Source organism: Sciurus carolinensis, chromosome 5 (genome assembly GCF_902686445.1).
Source record: "Sciurus carolinensis chromosome 5, mSciCar1.2, whole genome shotgun sequence".
NCBI classification, from domain to species: domain Eukaryota; kingdom Metazoa; phylum Chordata; class Mammalia; order Rodentia; family Sciuridae; genus Sciurus; species Sciurus carolinensis.
Genome location: NC_062217.1, coordinates 105,397,227 through 105,403,889, shown reverse-complemented (window position 1 = coordinate 105,403,889; position 6,663 = coordinate 105,397,227). Strand labels below are relative to the sequence as shown.

General features: G+C 43.9%; 2 pseudogenes; one reads left to right on the top strand and one right to left on the bottom strand.

Annotated features, from left to right (window-relative positions):
• Positions 1-3,945: 3,945 nt before the first annotated feature.
• LOC124985705 (programmed cell death protein 2-like) lies at positions 3,946-4,699 on the bottom strand (annotated as a pseudogene).
• A 181-nt stretch (positions 4,700-4,880) lies between these two features.
• Positions 4,881-6,381, top strand: LOC124984394 (protein RCC2-like; annotated as a pseudogene).
• Positions 6,382-6,663: the final 282 nt, after the last annotated feature.

The following is a 6,663-nucleotide window of genomic DNA, read 5'->3' as shown; positions in this document are numbered from 1 at the left end:
TTAATTTAGTTCATTCTAAATTTTTTAACTCTGGATAGGGACGGCCATTCTGCAGCTGATCGACATTATAATCCCCATAATACTCCTCAAGTATGGGCAAAATGGAAAGATATCCTGACAGGTTGTTGGAAAGGACCAGATCCAGTCCTTCGTTGGGTCCGAGGATCTGTTTGTATTTTCCCACAGGATCAACAGACTCCAGTCTGGATTCCAGAAAGGCTAATCAGAGTTTTACAGCATGCAAGTGATGCTGCTCCTCCTCGCAATGACGAGTCTGAGCCTTCCTCCAATAACAAAAACTCAGACGGAAAGGCAAACCCGGAACCTATGGGCCATTGTTAGCCTGGCCATTTTTTTCACTTCTAACTAACATATTTCTTATCCTTCCTTTTCTTGCTTTTCACCAATTCCTCTACAAGCCTGTCAATTCTACTGATGATTTTTCAGGTCGTGCTGCTTTTGGAGATAAGGATATTTCTAGCCTTTCTTTGCTTTAACAGGAGGAATTTTTGCACTTTGCCGTTGGAATCATACTACAAATCGGACCCAGAGTAGAGCAACTCGTTCTGCTGACCCTAGCTGTGATATTGCTTTTCATCCCACGTCAGCTTGTGTATTTCCTCCCTTTTATGTTTCTGCCAACTAACATTTCTAATAATACCTCTTAACTGTTCACTGTGTGCTATCTCTCACAATGCTGGAATGGTTCTTTTGTCATCCGTGCAATTTGCACATTTCTGTCTTCCTACCAGTCCTAGTTTCTGTTGCAGATATAGAATTGCCAGTGCTATTATCAAGAAACGGAAGAGGCTTTGACATTGCAACAGCCGTGATCATTGCCACCACAGTCCTTGCAGTAGCAGCATTGACACAACCATAACAACGATCATTTGGCCGAGAATGCAGCTGCAGCCTTACAGACCATAGAGACTCTATGGGAGAGTGGACTCATTATAAGAACAAGTGGATACCTTGCAAGAACTTTTGGGACTGGGATGCGTTTATTCCCTGAGAGCTGTTTTGTGTTACCCGTATTGTAACTCCATTGGGATGTATATTGTTTCTGTATTTAATATGGCTATATGGTTTTTCTTCTGTTTATAGATTTGTCAAACAGCGGGCAAGTTTAGGAGCTATGGTGGTACTCCTCTGCCTTGGCCTTCTTCTCTTCATTCGTTTTGGCATGCATCTACGAGCTAGCCAATAGAGAGATCAAATTATTTTTCATCAGGCCATGACCGCCCTAAAGGCCGACAGCCCCCCATTCGTATGGCTCTTGATGCTGGACCGGTTGTCAAGGACGGGTAATGAAGGAGGTGGCTGTGTACCGACCTAAGACAGGAGCTGCAGCATGCTCTGCAGGCTCTGATGACGGGTAAGGACATATGCTGACCACTCAGCCTAAGACAGACACGGTCCCGAGCCTTAGTTTAATATTAAAGAAGGGGGATCTGTGGGGGTTCCCGGGACCCCCAGCCTTGGGCATGGTCAAGATGGCGCCTGACGCTGAGCCAAAAGCGGCCAGCTATACAGTAAACAACCAGCGAATTCCAATGATTGGCTAGTTAACGATGTGACTAGAGCATGCCCCCCTCGTGTACCCATCCTATGCTTGCAGCTGTCCGCGTTTATCTCGTGTACTCTCCCCTGATTGGTTGAAGTGTATATAAGCCTGGTGGGTGGGAGAGTAGGGGGGACGGAAGAAGCGGAAGAAGCGGCGGCGGCGGCGGCAGAGGCTGGAGCTGAGCTGGAAGCTGGGAGTACGCGGGAGCTGGAAGAAGCTGGGAGAAGGGAAGCTGGGAGTGCGCAGAAGCTAGGGGTAAGAGAAGCGTAGGAGAGGAACTGTGCACAATAAACTTCCAAAGCTTCAGACATTTGTCGTGTCTCTCTCTGCGGCCAGAGGGGATGCGATATTAAACAAATATTTGTAGTCCCAAGTAAGTATACCTGTTACAGACACACACCTTGTGTCTACATAATGCCAATACAACCATTGTGAAAAATTAGATAAAACCAGTGATTAAAAGTTGTTTTATTGAGTTTTAATTTTTGCTTCTCATCTTAATTTTCTTTCACACTTTCCCTTACTCAGTGGAATAGATTCATATGTGTTAACACCCAGTTTCTGTTTTTTGTAATGAACTTTTTCTTCTAGATCACAGGTAGCATACTTTCCACTTTAAGTAAATAATTGGGTTGACTTTTTTTGTGTATTTTTAAGGTTTTAAATATTTTAAAATGGATCAGTTGATTTTTTATTTCCAGGATTCTAAACCAACAGAATTTCTTCCTTAAATCTGAATAATTTCAGATGATTTCTGATGTACAATAAAATTAGTACGTCACAATATGTTTGTACAAGCCTTTTATGTTTGTGAGTAGGGCACTGTTTCATGGTGGTAGGAGGTGAAAAGTTTATGCTTGCTCACTAATAAATGCTTGGCCACACTGGTGATACAATATAAATCTAGACAGATTGAAAAAACTGCTTTCAAAAAATAAAGTTTAAAATATATAATTAAATGTTTCTTATATTAAAGGATTTTGTTTTTAATTCTTTGCTATATGTAAATATTTAGCTCAAATTCACTTTTCTTCAAATTAGAAAATCTAATTTTATAGTTAAATATTTCATAGATATAACTTTAGAAAAATAGGCAAAATTGAATCTTCTATCCCAATTAACTATTTTGTTTCATTCTAATACTATTTTAGGTAATGTACACATGTAAAGTACTTGAAAATTTGTAAACCTTTATAAATAAGTACACATATCTGGTTTTTATCATTTAAATACCCTTAAATTACACTTAGTACTAAAGTTCAATAACAAGGAATTTTAAAATAATTTACTAGACTTATTATCCTAAAGAAATTTTAATATTTTTATTCTAAAAATATTAGCAAATATTTATTTTTCAATGTAAAATAATTTGACTAAGTATAGTTTAAATAAGACCTACAGTTTATTTGTATGTGACCAAAGAACTTGCTGTAATCGTTGGCTTCTACAGCGGCAGTTTTGATATAACTTCAGAATCTTTCCTAGAAGAATTACTACATCTAAACATGAATGCAGTGGAATATATATTTGAGTTAGATTGTTAATGTACCATGCAGTTAATTACACAACATGACTTTTTAAAACTATTTTTGAGACCCAAAATACACTGTTTAGGGAAAATAATGATTTTTATGGGTAGAATTTTACATAAACAAAGAAAGCTTGAGTGGCCCTAACTCTGAATTTTGGGTTACTACAGCTCAGGCATAACTAGATTGCTGACATTAGGACTTGTATTCACAGTGAACTGTCTAGTAGTTACATTATTCACCTCAAGCACAAAAGGGCAAGGAGCTGCAAACCTGAGAACTTAGAACAATGAACCAAAATGAAGATGCTAATGTGTTTGACTCCTGTCAAATTAGTCTGCATGCTCTACAATTGGTTAAACATGATGGCAGCTCAAAGTCATCAGATCAGTAAGATTATCTTTTTTATTTTTTTTACTTAAACCCATTTTATTAAACAAAAAATAGTACATAGTAAAAAAACTATTTCACTTAGTCCCACCATTCATAGGTAGTTCAGATTGTACTTGGTGTGCAGCTTGTCAGATTTATATTTATGCACATATACATGTGTAAATATTTTTTAAAAATACATACCATGTATATAAGGGCTTCTTGGAGTTAATTTAGATCTACCTCTCATTTGGTGTGTGTGTGTATCATTAAGAATAGTCTTTCATTTGGGTGTACCAAAATTCATGTGATTCCATTATTGGATATTGTTTTAGTAATACTTAGGACATTAAACAAGGCCCCAAGCCACATCTTTGTTCCTCCATCTCTGGTACAGTTACTTTCTTAGGATAAAGTCATAGAGATGGAATTGGGAGCATGTAAGATGTTAGTAACCTTTCTTAGGGCTTGAAGATATCTTTAAGATGTACCTGTTACATCCTGCTTCCACACAAATTCCTCTGTGTAGCCAGTGCCCAGGTTAAAGCTCTTGGCACAGATGAAGACAGCCAGGATGCCCCAGTCAACACTTGAACCCAGTCTGTCCACCTTGAGGAGGTTCAGCAGCTGCACCATGACCTGGAAATCAGATATTCTCTTGGCACCACAGGGACAGTCAGGAAAATTCTCCTCTTGAGGGATGTTTTCACCAGAAATTCAGATGGGCTCAGTACCCCTGCCACATCTGAGAATCTGCTCTTGTCTGAGGTTTGACTTCTGAAAAATGTTATCCTCCCTGGATTTGTGCTTTGCCATGGAATCCAGTTCTTCCTCAAGAGCTTCACCCATACTTCCTGTAATCTCAAAATCTTCTTCCTTTCCCAAAACTTCAGGTGAAATCTCCTTTTCTGTTTCTATGACAATTTTGAATACTGGAAAAAGGAAGTTGTGGTCTGGAACAGTATGGTCCAAATGATCTTGGCTACAAGTCTGCTTATGTCCCAACCTCCAGTCTAGCGTCTGACGCTCCTCACTGCAGTAATGTGCCTGGTGGCATCTGGAGCATGTTTTGGGGGCCTAAACAGCCACAAACCCTGCAGAGATGAGCACCCGACTTAGGTTGGAGACACACAGAATCTCCTGTTTCTGGGCGAGGGTTCTCAGAAGGTGGGTCATAGGAGTAAAACTCATTTTTCCTGGGTAGCTGAGTCCTAAAAACTTGCTGGGGGCACATGTGTTTCTGTTTTGTGTTATAGCTTTTGTTCTGGGAGCTTGTATTTATATTTTAAGTGTATCTGGTGAGTGGGCTGGGGAAAAAAAAAAAAAAAAAGAAGAAGGAAGTCCTCCGGTCTGTCTTTTAGTTGGTCTTCTTCCTTTTTCTCTTCGATTTCACCTCACTCCAACCAACCGCGACCATGCCCAGGAAGAAGGCGGCGGCGGCCTGGGAAGAGCTGAGTTCCCGCAACAGCATGGCCAGCGCGGCGCCCAGGAAGTACAGCGGCCCGCGCTGCTGCAGCAGCAGCGGCGGCGGCAGCAGCGGCGACGAGGAGGCCTGGAGCTCGACAGGGACCCTGGTGGCGGCAAGCACGCGGCGCGGCAGGCGGCGGGCAAGGCGGGCAGCACAGCGGTCGTCATCACCGAACCCAAGCACACCACGGAGCACGTCAAATTTGAAGGGTCTAAGTGCAAAGGGCAGCTTTTGATTTTGGGGACAACCAACTGGAACCTGATTGGTCGGAAAGAAGTGCCTAAACAACAAGCCGGTTACCACAATATCGGCCAGAACCTGTGGGGACCCCACAAGTATGGGTGCCTGTCGGGGATCCAGGTGCGGACAGTGGTCTCGGGGTCCTGTGCTGCCCACAGCCTACTCATCACCACGGAAGAGAAACTGTGGAGCTGGGGTCGAATGGAGAAGGGGCAGCTGGACCACGGTGACACAAAGAGACTCGAAGCCCTGAGACTCACGGAGGCTCTCACCCAGGAAGCCATAGTGTCAGCCGCGTGTGGGCGCAACCACACCCTGGCCATGACTAAAACGAGCTCCGTGTTTGCTTTTGGAGAGAACAAGATGGGGAAGCTGGGGCTTGGCAACCAGACGGATGCCGTCCCCAGCCCTGCGCAGATAATGTACAACGGCCAGCCAATTACCAAAATGGCCTGTGGGACCGAATTCAGTATGATAATGGACTGCAAAGGAAACCTCTATTCCTTTGGGTTCCCTGAAAATGGCCAGCTGGGACACAACTGGAATGGGAAGTTCATCACCGAGCGCAGCGGATAGAGTATGACTTGGAGCTGGTGCCCCGGCGGGTGGCCATCTTTATCGAGAAGACCAAGGACAGGCAGATTCTGCCTGTCCCAAACGTGGTGGTTTGCGATGTGGCCGGTGGTGCCAACCACACGCTGGTCCCGGACTCCCAGAAGCGGGTCTTCTCCTGGCGCTTTGGTGGCTATAGCCGGCTGGGCCACGTGGAGCAGAAGGACGAGATGGTGCCTCGCCTGGTGAAGCTTAGACTTCCCTGGGCGAGGGGTGTTCCAGATCTACACTGGCTACACCTGTTCCTTTGCTTTCAGCGAAGTGGGTGGCCTGTTTTTCTGGGGAGCCACCAACACCTCCCATGAGTCTACTATGTACCCAAAAGCAGTACAGGATCTCTGTGGCTAGAGCATCCAGAGTCTGGCTTGTGGGAAGAGTAACATCATTGTGGCAGCCAACAGCTGGGGCCCATCGCCGACCTTCGGGAACTGAGCTATGGGAACCATAAGCCCAAGTCTTCCACTGCAGCTCAGGAGGTGAAGACTCTGGACAGCATCTTCTCATAACAGGTGGCTATGAGCTACTCACACTCCCTGGTGATCGAGTTGGACAGGAGCGAGACGGAGAAGGAGAAGCTGAGGCGCCTGCCCGAGTAACCTCCACACCCTCTGAGGCGGCCAGTCAGCCCCTGGTGGCCGCTGCCTTTTCCACGTGCTCTGGAGCTGGAAGTCAGATGAGGAATTCAAAGCAAAGGTGGCCAAAGGTGCATTTTTGTTAGACTCCCTGAGGCTCCGTTTTAAGTGATTCAACATTAACTACCTTTTCCTGTATGCTTTCCAAAGTGGTTTTTCTCTCCATGTTTAATTAAAATATTTGCTCATTTAAAAAAAAAAAAAAAAAAAAAAAAAAAACTTGCTGGGGGAACTGCTTGCTGTGCA